At 36.6% G+C, this 22,785-nt stretch overlaps 1 protein-coding gene across 4 annotated transcripts in view; it reads left to right on the forward strand.

Moving 5' to 3' along the window:
• Adamts6 (ADAM metallopeptidase with thrombospondin type 1 motif 6) overlaps positions 1 to 22,785 on the forward strand; it is a 278,164-nt gene that overhangs the window by 41,839 nt on the left and 213,540 nt on the right. The gene's annotated exons all lie outside the window — the stretch shown is intronic.

The raw sequence follows: 22,785 nt of genomic DNA on the forward strand, positions 1-22,785 counted from the left end.
AGAAAGTAAGTTGTCACTCTTGGCTATAAAATATACTTACTATCATTAGCTCCTAGTTGTGTTAACTTATTATTGTATTAAAAGGTAAGAAGAATTTTCTTAAGTGAATGTCTAATTAAAATATTTAAATTAAGGCATATGAAGAAGCAGATCTGTTACAATCACTGTGTTAGCTTTTCTTTCAAGCAAAATTAATATTCAACAAAAATCCAATTAACTTATGTATTATTTCCAGTTTTACCAAACTGCACTTATATGCTTTTTGTTCTTTACTTCCAATAACTCTGTGAAGTACAATATTATTTTTCTCAAGCTGGAAATGAGGAAACTGGTTCAAAATAGTTCATAAGGTCAATCAGTTAATAAATGAAAGAATAGAACTTGAACACTATTTACCTTGCCTTTTTTGATTGTATTTCCCTTAGTTCCTTGTATTTAATTTGGGGTGGGGAGAATATGGTGCTGTTATGTTATTAGGTTGACATCAAGCCTCTGGGCTAAGCAGTCTGCCTGCATTTGCCTCCCTGGTAGCTGGTTCTGCAGTTGTGTGCCATCATGTGAAGTTATATTTTAGTTTGTTTATACCCTAATTATCTTGGGGAGAAACATTACACTTTAGTCATTTTAATATAAGTGTTTCTTTTGACCTCTTACTAGTATTTAAAAACAAAAGACAAAATAAAGTAATGAAAACAGCAAAATAGAAGAATTCTCCTGTCTTGGCAGAGAGGAATAGCTTTGTGATCATTATTTTTTTCACTTGAAAGGCCATATTTTGCATCTACATCATCTGTGCTATGCTCATCAACATTAAAGTCTGGAGCAAGTATAATGCAAATGAAATTAGAATTAGACTTAACAAGAAATGTAGATTTAGCTTTTAGAAAAACTTCTCTGTTGGCTGAATCATGAAGTTTCTGAGTAATTCTTTATAGTTATACCTACTTTAATTGACCTCATTCACTTGTATCACAAACCAGAAAATTTTGTTTTCAAGATGATTGCTATTGAATAAAACATGCTATGATTCTGTCCTCATAGGTGTTGACACATCATTCTGCAATTCCTCACAGTCTGTGGTTGGAAATGTTCCCAAATATACTTATGGGATTAACAGTATACTAGGAATTATGCCAATATAGAAACCTTTGGTTAGAAAATATGAATTTAATTAGTGTTAATGAAACTACTAGATAAAAGCATCTACTATGCATTGTTAACAGAAGGATGTTAAAAAGCAATGCATGGTTTCTCTAATTCCTCTCCTTACAGACATAGCTACCACATTTTGTTATCATATCTGCACTAGATTTTTTACCTACCAGATCAAATGATGGAAGCTACATAAACTGTACTCATTTATAAGTATTCAAATAATAAAATAGATCTAGATAGTATAACACCCTTTATTATTACTGTCAATTTATTATCGATGTGTAATTTATTACTTTGAATTGGACACAGGTATTTTTCTGCAGAGATCTTCTTTGCTTCTGTAAGTTACCTTGAGTACTTTTCTGGTGTCTGGGATTTGAATATATCATCCTCTCTTTCGTTTGCCTCTAATGGTCAGACTAGTACTAGAAATGATCTTGGTATTGAATTGGACAGTTCAGGATTTAGATCTCTTATTAACTTACATTGGCGTATATAATAGAGGTTATAAAATGCCTCTTTGGGGAAGTACATGATTTGGATTGCTGGTAAAGTCTCTAAGTGATTTCTAGACTATTTTCTTGGCCACAGAGTAACTAATTAAAACAAGATGATTATCATTTTTTAGACAGGGGAGGAGGATTATTAGTTCTTGGCATATACGTACATGTTTATATGTATATATATGTTATGCATAGAATATATATGCACAATGGAATGTATATGTGACATATGTTGTATGTAGTTTGTGAAACTGAGCATGCTTAAATGATAGTGCTGTCTGTTAATAATAAATATGAGAATTCCACAGATGATTTTGCATCAATGTTGAATCTTGCTTCATATGACTCACATATTAAAACATTCAGAATTTCAACCCACCATTTAGTCATAACGTGATGATTATGTTCGTAATGTCAGCTCACTGGTGAGAGAGCTGTATAATGTACATGTCAGGAATTGCAAAAGAAAATGGGAAACTTTTATTCTCACCAGACCAATTTTTGTCTCAGGCTCTTAAATGTTTTAAGAAAAAGTCATTTGGAATTTGCAGTTGCTCAGGCACCAGTAGTCATTCTGTGTGTGTGCACACATATGTGTATTATAAGTAGTGTGGTATGTGCACGTATCTTGCTGATGCATGCATGCCATGCATGTGCGTGTGTGGATGTCAGAACAGGACTTTGGGTGCCTTTTCTGCTACTCCTCCACACGCCTTCTTGAGATGGAGTCTCTTCCTCAACCCAGAGCTGCTGAGTTTCTGGTTCCCAAACCCAGTGACCCTCTCAAGTCGTCACACTTAAGGGTCAAGTGCTTGTAATTGCTGAGCCACATCCATGGCCCCAACAGCAGTTCTCTCTCTCTATTTTCAAGGTAGGGTCTCACTGTAGCCCAGGCTGACCTGGAATTCATTATATATTCTCAGGGTGGCTTCAAATTCATGGTGATCTTCCTACCTCTGCCTCCTGAGTGCTGGGATAAAAGGCATGTGCCACCACGCCTGGCTCCAACAGTAAAAGCTCAAGAGCCAGGAATGTAAATATAGCTCAGTGGTAGAGTGCTTGTTTTGCATATATGAGTAAAACTGTACTCTGTGGTTATTAAGTCATTTACTACCTAGAAGGAAAACCAAGAAAGACTGGAACTTTAAGATATTTTCATTTATTTATTTGATGGAGGGAGGAAAGGAGAGAGAGAGAAAGAGAGAATGGGCACATCAGGGCCTCCAGCTGCTGCAAACGAACTCCAGAAGCATATGCCACTTTGTGTATCTGGCTCATGGGTCCTGGGGAATTGAACCTGGGTCCTTTGGCTTGGTAGGAAAGTGTCTTAACCATTAAGCCATCTTTCCAGCCCAAGACTTGCTTAGTGTAGCATCACTACTATTAAAGAGCTATCAAAACTCTTTTTATGTTTATATGTATTTTATTTATTTATTTTTTGGTTTTTCAAGGTAGGGTATCACTGTAGCCCTGGCTGACCTGGAATTCACTATGGAGTCTCAGGGTGGCCTTGAACTCACAGTGATCCTCCTACCTCTGCCTCCCGAGTGCTGGGAATAAAGACATGCGCCACCACAACCGGCTTGTATTTTATTTTGATGTATGCATGTGTTTTATATCATTTTATAAGACGGATGTTAACAGTAATTGGTTATTAATAACAATAATAATAAATAATTGTAGGATACACCTTTTTACCATGTAGTGCTGTTAGACTTTAACATTGCGTAGCTTCATGTCACTTCTTAAAATGATATTTAGTTACTTCTCTATGATGTAGTATCTATCTGCCCTCTCAGTACTGAATACCAACGTTAGTGCTATACTATATAAATATGTGGAAATGTGAAAACATTCCATGTGTTGTATTCTATATGTTGTATCTTAAATAAATATTACTGTAGAATAATAAAGCTCATCTTTCATCTTAGTGATCTGGTTTTACTTAAATTATCAGTTTTAGCAACTTTGTAGATTGCTTCAATAGACTAGGTCTATTTAACTTATATGGCTGTTTAAATTTTGATATCAATTTGATATCTAGTAATTAGTTTTTAAATAGTGAAAATATGACACTGTATTAATGGGAAGAAATGATTAACACATGCACCAGAAACTTTAGAAACACAATGCAAACTGGTAGGACTGTAGATACACAGTTATGAACTAGCTTGCTATAGACCTTTCGTATTATCTTTATTATGCTTTGTATTTTTTGAATTACATATTTTTCTCTTTTTATACCATTTTTTTCTTTATTAGTTATGTACATACTCAGTGCATAAACAGCACATGTTGGTACCATCCTTACCCTCCTCCCTGTCCTTCCTCCTCCAAAGGGACCCTCCTCATTGTGGATGCCAATTATCCCCATGGGGATTGTGAGTCGTGCATTATGGGGGTAGCCATCAGTTATGGGGAAGAGGCAATGTCTCTTTGCATAGTGTTCCAACTTTTGGCTCTAATAATCTTTCTGCTCCCTCTTCTTTGAATTTCCCTGAGCCATGTTGGGTTTGTTTTAGGTCTACTTCACTGATGAGGTCTTGGGAGCCTGTGTGTCTCTGGATCTCTGGTTTGGTAGGAGTTGAGTGTCCTCTGTGTCTATCTCCTTCACCTTTGTGCTGATGCCAAGAAAGCAGCACTCTTGCTCATTTCCTTAATTACTCTATGGTTTCAGCTGGGGTCCTGGTGAGGTGTGATGGGCAAAATCTCTCCTCAGGTTCTGTGTCCATCTTCATTGCCAAAGTGCCTTCGATTCCCCAGGCCCCACAAGGTGGTACATGGCTGGTGGCCATGGTGCATCCATTCTCTCACCTGTATTACATATTTTAAAAATTGACAAAATTATATGTATTTACAGTTGTACATTTTTTATATATTTATAAATTGTGAATGTTTAAGCATTAGCTCGACATGTAACAGCTCACATATTGTAGATTAACAAATGACAAATTAATAGTTTGTCAGTTAAAAATTAATAAAAGCCACAAATTTGCAAATATATATATTTGGTTTATTGAGGTAGGGTCTCTCTTTAGCTCTGGCTGACCTGAAATTCACTATTTATTGTCAGACTGGCCTTGAACTCATGGTGATCCTTTTTTTTTTTTTATTTTTATTTAATTATTTGAGAGTGACACAGAGAGAAAATAGGCAAATAGAGAGAAAATGGGCATGCCAGGGCCTCCAGCCACTGCAAAGGAACTCCAGACGTGTGTGCCCCCTTGTGCATCTGGCTAACATGGATCCTGGGGAATCGAGCCTCAAACCAGGGTCCTTAGGCTTCATAGGCAAGCGCTTAACCACTAAGCCATCTCTCTCCAGCTCTCATGGAGATCCTTCTAACTTGGCCTCCTAAGTGCTAGGATTTCATGTGCCACTATGCCTGGCAGATATTTTTTATTTATGCATGAAGTAAAAAAATATCAACCACAGTTTTAGTTCCCTTTTTGGTGTTTTGTAATTTTTTGAATATAACTTTTTGAAATTCTGCAGCAAATTAGTGTCATAGGGTAACTAGGATCAATATTTGGACATTATTATTATTATTATTATTATTATTATTATTATTATTATTTTGGTAGGGTCTCACTCTAGCCCAGGCTGACCTGGAATTCACTGGGTAGTCTCAGGCTGGCCTCGAACTCACAGCAATCCTCCTACCTCTGCCTCCCAAGTGCTGGGATTAAAGGCGTGCACCACCATGCCTGGCTATTTGGCCATTATTTTATTTTATTTTATTTTATTTTATTTTATTTTATTTTATTTTATTTTATTTTATTATTTTATTTTATTTTATTTTAATTTATTTATTTGAGAGCAACAGAGACAGAGAGAAAGACAGATAGAGGGAGAGAGAGAGAATGGGCGCGCCAGGGCTTCCAGCCTCTGCAAATGAACTCCAGACGCATGCGCCCCCTTGTGCATCTGGCTAACGTGGGTTCTGGGGAACCGAGCCTCGAACCGGGGTCCTTAGGCTTCACAGGCAAGCGTTTAACTGCTAAGCCATCTCTCCAGCCCTATTTGGCCATTATTATGAACACACTAATTCATAAATTCCCTGGATTTCTTTTCTGTAAAGTATTGGGCACATGTTTTTCCATTTTACACATCACAGCTTCTATATTAGTAATAGGAATTATAGCCAAAGTTCTTTTCAAGGAAACAGCTTTATTGAGGTTTACTTCACAGGCCACACAATCACCCATCTAAAGGACAATTTGGTGACTTTTGTATATTCATCTAGAGTTATGTAGCTACCGCTATAATTACTTTTAGAATGTTCCTTCACTCCCAGAGGTAGTCATGGTCTGTCCCTTCATGCTTAGCCCTGCCCTTGCTTCACCCTCAGATACAACTGCTAGTTTAACCTTTTGACTACATAGTTGTGCTATTCTGGACCTTGAATACAGTTGGAACTGTAATACATATGGCTTCTTGTAACTCTTCTTTTACTTAACAAAGTTTTGTCAAGGTTCATCTATGTTGGAGATTGTATTAGTGCTGTATTCCTCTCACTAGCATAAATTCTCAAGAGTCCAAGGTACCCACCTTTCAAGAATGTCTTTGTTTAGAAATATTTTTTAATTAATATACTTTTATAACATTTCATTTGGTGAAAAACACAGGATTTGTAAATATATCTTGTAGATGTAAAGGCTGCCCACTAAGTCAAATAATTTGGTCTTTAATTAAAGTGGGCATATTTATCCTCTTAAGAGGTCATGGCTGTTTACTTTGACGTTTCTAGATCAAAAAGGAATTAGAATTTCTAAAGTCAATTGACTAATGGGAGCTTTAAAATAACCATAAAAATGGGTTATTGGTAGAACTTGGCCTGCAATGGATGGTTGGTTTTAAACTTTTTATAAAGTCAGGATTAAATATTGGCTGTAAGTACATGTGAGACTAGACAGCAGAGAGGCAGGTTGAATATGGCACATAAAACTAAATTCACAAATACATCTTTGATTCTTTTGGAAATGCCAGCTAAATATTTCATGACCCATTCCTACGTTTTTAGGAATATGTGAGGTTTAGACACACCATAGAAATTATGAATTCAGATTATGCAGAGGTGATTTTTGCTATTTGGACATCTTGAAGCATGCCTTCTCTTACCACTGTGATCCCACTATCCTTACCCATCTTCACTGCCCCTCTCCTTCTGTTTTTTTTTTTTTTGTGTGTGTGTGTGTGTATCTTTAGATTGCCCTTCTGTTTTTCTGGATGTTTTTCCTTTTGTCCCCATCTCGTTGGTATTCTCTGCAGAAGTGTTTCTCTAGATTCACTTTTCTTTCCAGTCTATGATAATAGCAAAGTGGAGTGACTATAATTTCTCATTTTAATGGGGTGGTAAGTGCCATCCCCATTTGTGCCTAGGGAACTAGCATAAACTCAGACCAGGCAAACAGGAATATAGTCATCCTAGGTGGTGCTGTGAAGTTTCCAGTAAAAATGGAAATGTGCCTAACATTGACTAAGAGCATGCAATTTAATGAATTACTTTTGGATACACCTCAACAAGAAAACTATGTCTTCTTTGTAGAAATCTTCATTAAGTAGTTAAAGGAGTCAGTGTAGTAAGCACCACTGAGAAGTTAACCTCAGAACCTGCATTGCTTTTATCTTTGTAACAATGTATGTATATGAATGTGTGCTTCTGTGTCAGAACTATTTAATCATTTAAACCTTAAATAACAGCAGAGGACAGGTACTGTTCTTATCTCCATTTTATTGATGAAGAAGCTGAGGAATAGGAAAATCAAGTTGATTGACAAGAGCACACAATAACTAGTGAAAACAGGATTTTAACCAAACTTAGTAATTTGCATACACAGACCTTTTAGAAGAGTTATCAAGTTGTCAAACACAAAAAATATGTGGAGATAGTTTAACATTGACATGTGTGGTAGGTAAACTTCTAAGATGGCCCTCAATAAACTGTACCTTTTAGTACTTTTGACTTTGAGGTGTCTTTATTTTTTATTTATTATTATTATTTTGTTTTTTTGAGGTAGGGTCTTGTCTAGCCCAGGCTAACTTCGAATTCACTATGTAGTCTCGGGATGACCTTGAACTCATGGCGATCCTCCTACCTCTGCCTCTCATGTCTTATGGTTCAGGTGTTCCTTCTAAGGGCCTGGTGAAGGTTTAGCCATTTGGTTTGTCTTTTAGGAAGTAGAATTTTATGGTACCATTGCTGTTTGTGTCTATATTTGTGTTTCCCACCCCTCCGTTGCCCTCCCCTCCCTCCACATGTTTTCTGATCTTAATGAGTAAATATTCTGTCTTCTACTATTAAGTATGATGTTTTCCTTTTCCCCTTTAAAATACTTTATTTATTTATGAGTGAGAAAGATGACAATAGAGAGAGAGAGAAACTGGGCACACCAGGGCCTCTAGCCACTGCAAACGAACTGCAGATGCATTTACCACCTTGTGTATCTGGCTTACGTGGGTAGTGTGCATTGAACCTGGGTCTTTAGGCTTCACAAGCAAGTGCCTTAACCACTAAGGCATCACTCTAGCTTTTCTTTTTCCTTCTTATTGGTTGTTTTTGTCTGTCTATTTTACTGAAAGCACTTATCAAGAATAGACTTTGGGGGGCTGGAGAGATGGCTTAGTCAGTGAAGTGCTTTCCTTGCAGGTAGAAGAGCCTGAGTTTGATCTTCTGCATCCTTTGGATGCTGGATATTTTTATATTATTATAAATATTGAGCTTTTGTCCTGGGATACAGTTCTTTGACAAATGTTTAACTCTTCTATCTCATGTTTAAATATTGTTATGTGGAACAGGATCAGTGGTCATTTAGTCTGAGGCAAATTATTCTCCAATACTGAGGTAAGGCCCTTTTGTATACCCTACCTAATGCCCTGTGAATTTTGGTGTTTTCCCATTATGCTGGGGGATTATAGGTACTATTTCTTATGCTGTGAATCTGTGCTATGTGATGGGCATTGCTACTTATACTCCTTTTATGAACTAATCAGTACTCAAGTGGAAAGTCACCTGAAATTCTTAAGTCACAAAGAACTATCTCTTTCTATTGCTTTCTCTGCCTTGTCTTCTGCGTCTAAATACTAGTAAATTTGTTTGCTCATATCTTCTGCTCTGTCCTTTGAGCTGTGCTTTACTTTCCCCACTGTGCCAATGGTTTTGACATGCTCAAGGAGGTAAACTAGGGAAATCATAGGAGTAACTTTATTTTCTCATTTCTTAGGCATTATTTTTCTTGAAGTTTATTGTTTCAAGAAGGAAGATAAATACAGTTCCTGCTGCCTTTTCTTAGCCAGAGCTGAATGCCCTGGAAAACATTTTGAAAATTTTTTTAAAGTAAGCATTATTTAATTTAATTTTTTTAAATTTTTATTTGCATTTTCCATGATTATAAAAAAAAGTCCCATGGTAATTCCCCATTTTGAAATTTAAAATGATCAAATATCCTATGACAGCTGAACCTTACATACATTAATTTTGTGATGTCAATTTTCTGGTGTTAGTTTCCTAATAGAAACAATGTTTGGTTTCCTATATAGGCAAACATTGTAGTTGTCCTGCAGGGGGAACCTGAAAGGATCAACGTTACAATAACTACAACATAGCCTGAATGCTATTTTTGCCTTGAAATTTCCTCCACTGAAAAATTATTCTAGGGATGAACAGATGGCTTAGCCATTACGGTGCTTGCTTGCAAAACCAAAGGACATACGTTCAATTCCCCAGGACCCATGTAAGCCAGATGCACAAGGTGGTGCATGCATCTGGAGTTCGTTTGTAGTGGCTAGAGGCTGTGGTGTGCTCATTCTCATTTGCTCCGTTTCTTTGCTCTCTATCTCTCTCTGCTTGAAAATAAGTAAATAAATAAAATTTTTAAAAATTCTAAAAAAATTAGTCTATTACCTTTAAATTCAATTTCATTCAGGTTTTCCAGACACAGGCAGAATGCCTTACATTCTTTGTAGAATATTCCATGAATAGTCCTTGCCTAGTTCCTGACAGATGTCTTGTGCTTATCTGAAACCTCATGAACTGGCTCTCCTCTGTCTGTTTTTCCCTCTGCATTCTTTTCTTTCAAGTTCTCATGAGAATGGCCAAGTAAGCTTTGCTTACAGTGTTCAAGAACTTCTCTAGCCCGTGTTTCAAGCCTTCTACATTTCTCCAGTAAACAAGTTCAGGTTATCAAGTCAGCAGTCCTACTTCTGGTGCCAGTTTTCTGTGTTCTGTACTTTTGGTTTTGCTGTGACAATCAGCTGACAAACACAATTTAAGGAGAGGAGGGTATATTTCAGCCTGCAGTTTGAGGGTTCACAGGCAACCTTGGCAGAGGAGGTGTGGTATCAGGTGCATGAAGCAGCTAGTCACATTGCATCTGATGTCAGGAAAGAGAAATGTCTGATGCTTAGTACAGGAGAAATAGGGAGTATCATAGCATCTAGAGAGAAAAGAAATCAAATTTTTGTTCTATCTAGGCACCCATCTGATTGGGTGGTTCCTGTCCACATGCAAAACAGGTCTTCTCCTCTTATGCCCATTTATTCACATACCAACTTCCTCTGGAAACAGCCTTAGAGAGATACCCATATTCTTTAATCAAGACAAGTTGATACCTAACATTAATTATCTTGACTACTATCTAAAGATATAGACAATAGCAAATGTCAATGATGCTGTAGAGAAATGAGGAGCTTAGTACAAATAGGGTATAAATGGTGTAGTCACTTTGTAAAATAGACTAATAATTCTTTAAAATATTAAACAGAGTTATTATATGACCCAGAAAATGTATTCCTAGGTATATACTCAAGAAAACTGAAAACATTTATCAACACTTAAAATTATACATGAATATTAATAGCCAAAAAGAGGAAACAACTTAAAAATTCAAATGAAGAATGTTTAACTAAAATGTATCCATTCAATGGAATGTCACCAACCCCTCCAAAAGAACCTTGTACCAACTAGTTATCATTCTTTCTTCTCAGCACTAGGTTACTATTAATCTGTGTTTTGTCATTAGATATTTCCTTATTCTGGAGATTTCATATAAATGGAACCATATAATATGTTTGTTTTAGCCTATTTCTTATTTATTTGAGAGAGAGAGAGACAGAGAGAGACAGAGACAGAGACAGAGACAGAGAGAATTGGTATACCAGGGCCTCTAGCCACTGCAAATGAACTCCAAATGCATGTGCTACCTTGTGCATCTGGCTTACATGGGTCCTGGGAAATGGAACCTGGATCCTTAGGTTTCACAGGCAAGTTCCTCAATCACTGAGCCATGTCTCCAGCCCAGCCTATTTCATAAACATAATGTTTTCAAGGGTCACTTATACAGCCACATGAATCAGTATTTGATTTCTTTTGATGGTTGAATGATTTCTTTACAAAATCATTAACATTTGTTATTTTCTATGTTTTTTGATTGTAATCACTAAGTGAATATGTTGTGATGTTGATTTCATTTTTTGTGATGATTAATTATTTTGAACTTATGAAAGTAAGTTCATGTGTATATTGGACATTTGTATATATTCTTTGGAAGTAGTAACTTGAAATCTTTTACTCACTTCTTTATTTTCTTTTTAGAAGGTAGGTTTTAATAATATTCATTTTATAAGAAATGACGATTTTTCAAAATGGCTGTACAATTTTGCATTCTCACCAGCAGTATATGAGAGAACCACCAGTAGCTCCGTAGTCTCAGCAATATCTGATGTCAGTCTTGAATTTTAGCCATTGTGGAGCACATGAAACAATATTTTGTGGTTCAGATTTATATTTCTTATTTTCTATATTTATTATTGAGAACTTTAATATATGAACATGATGTAATTTGGTTGGATTCTTGTCACATTATCCTCTTGTCCTCTCTCCTCTCCCCCTATGCCACTGAAAACCCTCCTCTTTCAGAGTAGTCCTTCCTCTGTTTGGTTGTCTCATTCCTTTACTCGTTTCTTGAGGTTTTTGTCTGTTTACTGTTTGTTGATTTATAATAGGTCTTTATGAGTTTATAGATTAGGATGTGATCTACAAATCTTTATTTATTTATTTATTTATTTTGGTTTTTTGAGGTAGAGTCTCACTCTAGACCAGGCTGACCTGGAATTCACTATGTAGTCTCAGGGTTGCCTTAAACCCACAGCAATCTTCCTACCTCTGTCTCCAAGTGCTGGGATTAATGGTGTGTGCCACTGTGCCTGGCTTTGATTTACAAATTGTTTCCTTTATTTTGTGGTCTTAAATTGTATGTGTGTGTGCCTGCTGGCTACTGTACACAGGGACTCTCCCAAGTTCTTTACTACTGAGCTATACTTGTGACCCCTTTTGCCCTTCTCATTAATGTATTCTGAAGTACAAAGATGTTTACTTTTGGGCTGGAGAGATGGCTTAGCAGTTAAGCGCTTGCCTGTGAAGCCTAAGAACCCCAGTTTGAGGCTCAATTCCCCAGGACCCACGTTAGCCAGATGCACAGGGGGGCGCACACATCTGGAGTTTGTTTGCAGGGGCTGGAGGCCCTGGCGAGCCCATTCTCTCTATATATATCTGCTTCTTTCTCTCTGTCTCTCTCAAATAAAAACAAATAAAAATAAACAAAACAATTGAAAAAAAGTTTAAAAAATGTTTACTTTCTATGAATTTATAAAGGTTTTTTTCTTTTGTTTCTCACGCTTTGGTGGCATTTCTAAGAACTTATTGGCTAATTCATGGTTTAAAAAATTTACTAATAATTTTATTTTTATTTATTTATTTATTTACTAGAGAGAGAGAGAGAGAGAGAGAGGGAGAGAAATGAACTCTAGACGTATGTGCCACCATGTGCATCTGGCCTACATGGATCCTGGGTAATCGAACCTGGGTCCTTTGGCTTTGCAGGCAAGCGCTTTAATTGCTAAGCCATCTTTCCAGCCCTACTAGTAATTTTTGTAAGAATTCTTGGGGTTTATAGTTTACTTTTATGTCTTTGACCCATCTTGAGTTATCTTTTGTGTGTAATGTGAGGTAAGGTCAAAGGGTGCTTTTTGTTCTTATGTAAAAAGCACACTTTCACAATTTTTGCCTTTAACAATAGTGTCTATAGATTTGGACTAATTTTTCTCTCATTCTGAATCATCACAGAACTTTTTATACTTCAGCTAAAATACACAAGAATTCTAATGGAATCTCACTCTCTTACCAATAGGACACCAAGACAAAGTTCTTGGTTTTATTTGTTTTGAACTATGGTTCAGTGTAGTGGAGGGAAAATTTTTCCTCAACTTGCTTAATTAAGCTCCCAGCCTTGTTTTTAAAATTAAGCTGAAAATAAAAACAGATTAGTGGGAGAATAGTGCACAGATTCGTTTAATATGAAGTTTACATGAGAGTCTTCATAAGGAAATAAAGTGACAGATGTATTTTAATTTGATGAAGAGTGGAAAGTTCTGGAAAAATGTGATGGGACTTGTGAGTACAAACTAAAAATAGTAAATAAGGGGGGAACTTAGCAAGGCCTATTCACTAAGATTCCCCTCGGCACCTCTTGAGTCTATCTTCATAGGTCAGCATGCAAGTGTGTGCTTCAGTCTGGTAGCTTGCTTCAGAGAAGGTGGTTAGAGAGCACTTTCTCTACCATCCTTTTTTTTAAAAAACACATTGAATATGTCAAAGCTCCATATTTTGGGTATTTTTTATGAATCTCACCATTAATATTTTGTACATGTTTACTGATTGAATCATAAGAGTAGACTCTGACCTAGTGGAGTCAAAGAAACTTCTAGTTGTTTAGAGAAGGGATAAACTTAATCTGAAACACCAGTAGAAATAACAGCCTTTAATGGCCACTATGAACAGAGAATACGTATTTTTATTGGCTCTTTGTGAATGTTTAATTGTTCTCATGTGTAAGAGCAGGAAGTACTTTTATTAAAATGATTTTCACGTTATGGTTTTAGGTACAAATTTAGTGTTTTAAATTTATTTATATTTAGCTTTTACATGTGCCTAGTATTGTGGTGGATGTATGGGTGTGGTGCATGCATGCATATGTACTGATGCAGTGCCCCTTAGGCACACCTGGAGGCCAGAAGAGAACATAGGAAGTCCCTCCATCACTCATCCACCTGTTTGTCCTTGAGATGAGGCCTCTTACTGATTCCAGAATCTGCCCCAGTGATTCTCTGATCTCTGCTCCCCACAGGGCTGGGTTTATAGACCTTCGTGTCCACGCCCAGCTGCTTATGTAGTGCTGGGTGGTCTTAGGGCTCCCCTCAGACCCTCATGCTTGCATAGGAAGCACACTTAACCACTAGATTAACAGTCCAGCTCCTAGATGCAGTTTTGATGGGATTAAAAAGGTAAACATTAGATAAAAGCAATTTTTGGATTGGTAACATAATTTTACATTATTTAATTCAACTGGACAATTAGTAGTATTTGGTACCATTGTTTATATTTTGTCTTATTTTCAATATTAGCCTTCTTTTACAATTGGATGTTGATAGATAATATTGAAAATGTTTATGTTTAAAAAAATCCCTGCTGTGCTTGTTATTGGAAATGTTCTGGTAAACCTGAGTAATGTATTGTCTTACTAAAGAAAACTGCCTGAGAAAATGCTGATTGACAGCTTATGTTAAGGTTTGTAATTTTGCATGAGTATCATGCCAAGTTTTCATTTATTCATTTTCTTGAAAGTGGAAAAAGACTTAGAAAAATATAGACTTACCACAGAGTTCTTTTAGAGAGTCCATTGTCTTGTGAGAAAATGTCCAGCTGAGTTTGCCTATAGTTGTAGCTAGTGATTCTTTAAGATATGGATACCTGCTGCTAGGCCTTTAAGGTCATTCTGAGAGATATTGATCAAAAAGACTACTTTCTTTGGTGGCCTAAGAAAGTAAATTCAGTTTCATGAACTTTGATTTTTGACATGCTAGTACTAATGATTTGTTAAAGGATATTCTTACCAAAATTCACTTAAGAAGAGAGTTATAAACGAACATTAAACATTTTCAGCTTCCATTAGTTTAAATTTTCAGCAAATCACTATGATCAATGTTATTCTGAATTAGCCATGGTTTTCAATCACTTTGGCTTTTTTTGTTATTTTCAGTCATGCTTAGTTTTAGCAACTATTTTGTTTTTTAGTTATTACTTGATATCAAATATATATTTTTCATACATTTTTTTTGTTTCTGAGGAAATTTTTTGAGTAACTATCTATCATATTATATCTGTAATATGAATCTTTTATAACTTCATTGCTGAAGCAGATGTATACAAAATACCATCTTTAAATTGATTTATATAGGCCATCAATGGTATTGATGATGTATGCCTATAAAAGTATAATAACTTTAAAACACCCAAGGTAAGAATAATAAAATTACTGCTTTAAAAAATATTTATTTGGCTTTGTTTCATGATGCAAAAATCATATTTATTAAGTCAAACACTAAATGTGTGTGTTTGTGTGCGCATATGGGTATGTCATTGTATGTATGCTTGTGTGTGTTTTCTCAAAAGGTTTCGATATATGTCTCTATGAGAGTAATTCACTCTCCCAAGGACTAACTTTTTGAACAGCTGATATACTATATTAGAGTTTTTGCCTTTCTACTGTCGCAATTTTCTTTTTCCTCTTCTTTCTATCTTTTTTTTTTTTTTTTTTTTTTAGGTAGGGTCTAGCCCAGGCTGACCTGGAATTCACTATGTCATCTCAGGGTGGCCTCAAACTCATGGCGATCCCTCCTACCTCTGCCTCCTGACTGCTAGGATTAAAGGCATGTGCCACCATGCCTGGCACAATTTAACTTTTTATTATAGGAAGGTATTTTAGCTTTGATGCCCTAATTTTCATTTTAAAGTGGATGTTATTCCAAAATATGTTATATATTACATTAAGCATTCAAGATCATTTCTGATTATGTTATTTTACTATGAGACTATGTTATTTTACTATGATTTTACTGTGATGTTGGGCATAATACTTCTTTGTGCTTTGATTTTTTAAGATCAGTGTTATGAAGGTTATAATAGTAATCTATCTCCTTCTTCGAGTGCTATTAAGAATAAATAGTAAGTGTGCAATTCTTAGAATTATACCTGGCCAAATCGGTACTTGACAGACAATAGCTATTATTAACATTTCACTTGTTGGTAGGAATAATAGACTTAGTAGAGAATTACTGGGTACATAGTGGGAAATTTTCTACTTTTAGGCTTCCATAAATCCACATTTATTTTTAATAATATATAATGGTTAAGTCCTAAATTATTTTCCATTTTCTCCTTACCTATTGTATGCCTGTCTTTGAATAAATTTTGATAGCTTTTTTAAAATTTTTTTTGTTCATTTTTTATTTATTTATTTGAGAGCGACAGACATAGAGAGAAAGACAGATAGAGGGAGAGAGAGAGAATGGACGCGCCAGGGCTTCCAGCCACTGCAAATGAACTCCAGACGCGTGCGCCCCCTTGTGCATCTGGCTAACGTGGGACCTGGGGAACCGAGCCTCGAACTGGGGTCCTTAGGCTTCACAGGCAAGCGCTTAACCGCTGAGCCATCTCTCCAGCCCCAAATTTTGATAGTTTTTATTAGCTTAAGACAATTTGTTAAATTGTCCCAGTAAGTCATACTCCAATTTGAGAAGTACAGGAATTAGATTATAGAAAACATTGGTAACAAAATATGAGAGGCATCTTGTTAGGAAGAAAATACTGATTAGTATAATAAGATTCTATTAGATTAATTTATAAAAATCTGGATTTAAAGCATGCTTTCTTTCTAATTAGAAACGTCTTACCTAGAGGTTATTAAGAAAAAAGTTGTATAATCACTATGGAAAACAATATAGACAATCTTCAACAAAATTTAGAGAAGTTTCCCCCAGCCCCCGCGCCTGAGGTAGGGTCTCACTCTGGTCCAGGCTGACCTGGAATTAACTATGTAGTCTCAGGGTAGCCTTGAACTCACAGAGATCCTTCTACCTCTGCCTTCCGAGTGCAGGGATTAAAGGTGTGTACCACCACGCCTGCCTAGGGAAGTTTTTAAGTAAGCATAATCTCACTAGGAATATATGTCCAGAGCATATGAAATCAATATACTGAAGATATATGTGCATTTTGTTAGTTATGTAGCATATGGAATCAGTCTATTGACAGAAAAATAGATAAAGAAAATGTAGTATGTACAAACAATTAAATACTGTTTATTACCCCTAAAAAAGAAAGAAATCTTGTTACTTGTGACAACATGGATTAGCCTCAAGAATATATGATAAGTGAAATAACCCAAGCACAGAAAGATAATACTAATGATTTTACTTATATTAGAATTCAAAAAAGATATTTTAAAAAGTTGTAAAAATTACTTTCCAAAGATGAATTTTATTAAACTTATAACAAGAGAGTAAAATGTTGGTTGCTAGAGATGGTGAGGAGGAAGTTTAGAAAGATTTGGTCAGAGCACATGAAATTTCCGTTATCTGAGAGGAAAAATTTTGAGAGAGATAATGCAAATGTGATGATTACAGTTATTAACATTTATACTAAGAAATTGCTAAGAGAATGAAATTTAAGTGTTTTTTCATGGAGAAACATATGAAAAAATTCATATTTTAATCAACGGATTTAGTCTTTCTAAATACTTACATTTATTAAACATATATATCATAAATGAAATTCTACTTCTTAATAAAAGGAAAATTAACTTAAAATCAATAGTTATAAGTTCTATCCATAATTTATTCAACTTAATGAGTTACGAGAAAGTTAGAACACAATGATTGTAACATGACTGATGTTGTATCTAGTAATAAATTATATAAGAAGAAATATGGGCTGAGAAGATGCTTCAGTGGTTAAAGGTCCTTGCTTCCAAAGCCTGCTGGCCCAGGTTCAGTTCCAAAGCCACCAACATAAACTGGATCCTGAAAAAGTGGTGCTAGTCTCTGGTGTTTGTTTGCAGTGGCAACAAGCTCTAGACTATTCATGTGTGCTCATATACACATGCATGCACATGCACACACACACACACAATAATTTTTTTAAAAAAAGAAGAAATGTCATTTTTTTGAAACACAACCTTTTACGTAGGTCTGGTTCTAGACAATATTGTTTTCACTTTCCCTATGCGCACACACACACACACACACACACACACACACACACACGATTTCATGTTTGACTGCTGAAAAGTCTGGAAACCACAAATGAGAGAAAACATGCATTTATCTTTCTTTTTTTTAAAAATTAATTATTTATTTATTTGAGAGCGACAGACACAGAGAGAAAGACAGATAGAAGGAGAGAGAGAATGGGCGCGCCAGGGCCTCCAGCCTCTGCAAACGAACTCCAGACGCGTGCGCCCCCTTGTGCATCTGGCTAACGTGGGACCTGGGGAACTGAGCCTCGAACCGGGGTCCTTAGGCTTCACAGGCAAGCACTTAACCGCTAAGCCATCTCTCCAGCCCGCATTTATCTTTCTTAATCTGGCTTAATTTACTTAATATTATTATCTCTAGTTAAATTCATTTTTTTGCAAATGACATGACTTCATTCTTATGTGTGTGTGCAGATGTACATGTCCTATGAGCATGCATTCATAGCCCAGAGAGACCAGCAGCCACTTCTATCATTTTTCTATTTCATTTCCTAACAGTTTCTCACTGAACCTGAAACTAGCACTATTTTACATATAATCTGGTTGTTGCATGAGCCCCAGAAATCTTAGTGACTTTACTGTGTCAGTGTGAGGCCACAGCTGGCTTTTCTCGTGGGTTCTGGGTTAGACTTCAGTCCTCACGCTTGCACTGTGAGCACACTAGCTCACTGAGCTATCTCCCTAGCTCCCCAATGTCATTTTGATTTGCATTTCTCCAATGGCTAGTGCTGCTGACCATTCCTCATATGTCTATTGGCCATCGTTTCAGAACTTTCTCTCCATTTCATTAGCCTAGTCATTGATTGGGTTATTTGTTTTCTTGTTATATGGTTTTTGAGTATGTGTATTCTCGATTAGTCCCCTGTCAGAAGTGTAGCTGGCAAACATTTTCTGTTTCTTTTGCTGTACAGATGCTCTTTAGTTTCCAACGTTCCCCGAATTTATCTACTACTGGCTTTTTCCCTGAGCAACTACAGCTGTATTCAGAAAACCCTTGTCTACATTTTCCTCTAACAGTTTCACTTTCAGATTTTACTTTAACATCTTTGACTCATGTGGAGGTGGTTTTTGTGCAGAGTGAGAGATGAAGATCTACTTTCATTTTATCTTTTCTCTTTTCTTTTTTTTTTTTTTTTGAGGCAAGCCCAACAGACTGTCCTTTTTTATTTTTATTTTTATTTATTTTTATTTTTTATTGACACCTTCCATAATTGTAAACAATATCCCATGGTAATTTCTTCCCTCCCCCAACTTTCCCCTTTGAAACTCCACTCTGCATCATATCCCCTCCCCCTCTCAATCAGTCTCTCTTTTATTTTGATGTCATGATATTTTCCTCCTATTATGATGGTCTGTGTAGGTAGTGTCAGGCGCTGTGAGGTCATGGATATCCAGGCCATTTTGTGTCTGGAGGAGCATGTTGTAAGGAGTCCTACCCTTCCTTTGGCTCTTACATTCTTTCTGTCACCTCTTCCACAATGGACCCTGAGGCTTGGAAGATGTGATAGAGATGTTGCAGTGCTAAGCACTCCTCTGTCCCTTCTTCTCACCACCATGGTGCCTTCTGAGTCATCCCAAGGTCACTGCCCTCTGAAAAGAGAAGCATCTGTAACCAAAAGTGAGAATAGCATTAATATATGGGTTACGAACATTAAGAGCCATGCTTACTGGGCAGTTTGATGAATATAGTATATACATTTAGCCAGATACCAACAGACATTACACCCCTAGGGCTCATGACTACCTCTGTTGTAGGTTTTAACCATCAGGAATGTGTTCCCTCCCATGGAGCGGGATCTAGACAAATTAGAGGGCAGTTGGTTTCCCCCATAACAGACTTGCCACTATTGCACCCATTGGCTCATTTGGCCTGGCTGGCCAAATATAAGGCTTACAGTGTACACTGCTGAGTCTCTTCACTGGTGATTTCTCTCTCTCCCATTGAATTGCATGCAGCTGGCTTTTTATAGCTTTCTGTCAGCTGGTCTACATTGAGGAGGTCTTTTGCTCAGTTCCAGCAGGATTTCTCAGTGGGCTTGCAGCTCAAGTATGTGGAGTCTTCAGGAATAGGGTCTTACCATCTAGTCCTGGTGGGAAACCAAGGGCCTTGGCAATAGCCTGTAATGTTTGGGGGGCATCAGGGACCTCCCTGGCCAATATCCAATCCCTGGCATTGAAAGTTTTCTTTTTTTAAAATATTTTATTTTATTTATTTATTCATTTCACAGAGAGAGAGAGAGAGAGAGAGAGAGAGAGAGAGAGAGAGAGAGAGAGAGAATGAGAATGGGTGTGCCAGGGCCTCCAGCCACCCCAAATGAACTCCAGACGCATGTGCCCTTTTGTGCATCTGGCTAACGTGGGACCTGGGGAATCAATCCTGGGTCCTTTGGCTTTGCAGGCAAACTCCTTAACTTCTAAGCCATCTCTCCAGCCCCACACTGATAGTTTTCTAGTAACAATCTATGGCTCCTGAGTGTTCTATTGTTCAAAAAAGTAGGTTTCTATATTATTTATTTATATCCTCTTAGATTTTGATTAGCCCTCCTTCCACCTTTAATTTACTCAGTCTCTTCCCCTGACCTCACTTAGGCCTTTTCATCCCCATTAAAGACTGGCCTTTTTTTTTAATGAGAGAGAAATGAGAGATAGACAGAGAGAACTGGTGCACCAGGGCCACCAGCTACTGCAGTTGAACTTCACACGTGTGCCAACTTGTGTGCATGAGTAACCTTGCATACTTGTGTTACCTTGTGCATCTGGCTTATGTGGGGCCTGGAGAATAGAATATGGGTCCTTAGGCTTTGCAGGCAAGTGCCTTAACCCCTAAGCCATCTCTCCAGCTGTAGTTTCCTTTTTTTTTTTTTAGTTTTTCAAGGTAGGCTCTGGCTCATGCTGACCTGGAATTCACTATGTAGTCTCAGGGTGGCCTTGAACTCACAGTGATCCTTCTACCTCTGCCTTCTGAATGCTAGGATTAAAGGCGTGCGCCACCACGCCCGGGTTGGTTTCCTTTTTCTAAATGTAGACATCCAGTTTTCTTTGCAGCAACTTTTCGCTAATGTGTATATTTGGCCTCTTTGTCAAAAATGAGGTGAATATTACTGTATAAAATCCCCACATTTTCTGCCAACTTTTTTTTTTTAATGGAGTTGATTTTTGAAAGGGAAAACATGCCAGAGGAACATATTTATAAGGGAAGATCAAGAATTCTTGATCTTAATCTTGCTAGTTTTAAGATTCTTATTGGATAGCTGAGAGGGAATCTTAATTAGGAAACTGGATACATGAACTTAGACTTCATTAAGGTACACAGATAGCAATTGAAGGAGACATCAGTATATTGAGGGAACTTCAAGCCAATGAACTGGAAGTAGAATGCTTGTAAAGGAGTGTTTTAAAAATTGAATCTGAGTTGCCTCAGTGTGTAAAAGTCGCAGAGAAAGAAAAATCAAGAAAGGAGACTAATAAAGAAAGGAAGCCAGTGATGTAGGAATAAGGATGAGAAAGATTGAAGGAGGCATGACCAGGGAGGGAACAGTTGGCCACAGGTAAGAAATATCTATTTCTGTCAGATCGTAGTATACTTTTCTTTTTCATGATCATGGTATTTATCTCATAATTAAGAAAGTAAACTTTGTAAAGTTTTATCTCAATGTTGCTCTTTATGAACTTAAATGTGTGACTTAGGTGAAGAGCAATATTATTGTCTGGACTATTTATTTATACTCTGTCCCCAAAGGGGGTTGTACAAAATGTTTTTAGAGTTCCAGTTTGCTTTCTTGAAATTAACTAGTTTACCTCATTACCTTTTTTTTTTGTCTGTACTGAAATAAATAATCAGGTTGAACTCTCTTGGCATATTACCTTAATTTTATTTATTTTTTTAGCAACCAAGTGCCATGTTAGTGATTCACAAAGTTCATTGTGGCCTATGCCGGGCTAATGCGACAAGTATATGGCTTGAAGCCAGTGAAACAAGTGCTTGATCCCAACAATACTTAACACTTTCAGGTGTATAGTGACATAATTCCTGTGTGTTGCACAGTTAAGATGGTGTCCGTTGTAAGTGTACAACATATTGTGCCCTCTGTCCACTGTAAGTCGTGGTGTCTCTGTAACATCGACAGGGGAAAAAACTTTTTGTATATCTTTTCAATGTTGCAATAGGGACCAAGGATTTACAGTAGAACTACAGAAGCCGTAGAATATTCACAGCCCATTAAGTACAGGATATGGTTCATGAGGTTTAATGGGAAGTTGTTAAAAGGAGATGGAACTATTCCAATGTTTGGGGAGACGTGGTTAGTGGCAAAGTACAGGGTAGAAAACTAAAAAAGCTTGCTTTTTCTATATATATTATTCAGTGTTTGTGCAGACTAAACAATAGCAACAAATTTCATCCACACTAAGTTCTTCAAACTCTGTAAGAATTCCATCTGATGAAAATGTTTAATTTCCTTTTCTGAGTATATCTCATAGTGTTGTACTAAAATTTTTTCCTTGTGGATTTGAGATGCTTGACATCCATTAAATCAAACCTTAAAGAACTTTGAAATAACACCTACTTTGTTTCACATCTTAAAAATTATAAGACTCCTGAGATTAGTCCTCAAAATTGCTTTTAGTAATTATCTAGAGTATAATAAAAATTTAAGACTTTCAAAGGTTGGTGTTTAAAAATCAAAATAGTACAACACTGCAGACCACAATATTGTTAGTTCCTTAGAGGGTCACATGCTTGTGCTGTGTATCATGTGATAAGTGACAAAAATCTAATGTATCATCGGTATTTTATGCACATGCTTAGATCCTGGCTCCCAGGTCAAGCTAGAAGGTAAAAATCTTCTACTTGGTTGGATTGAGTATTTTGCCCCCAAGCTCTTTGATCCTGGGAAGTTTTTGTAACTTTTCTTTAAATCTGTGTTCTTTTCATGAGATTGCATCTTCATTGGATTATTTGATTTATAAGATCATTGGATTTA

This window comes from Jaculus jaculus, chromosome 20 (assembly GCF_020740685.1).
Source record: "Jaculus jaculus isolate mJacJac1 chromosome 20, mJacJac1.mat.Y.cur, whole genome shotgun sequence".
Classification (NCBI taxonomy): Eukaryota; Metazoa; Chordata; class Mammalia; order Rodentia; family Dipodidae; genus Jaculus; species Jaculus jaculus.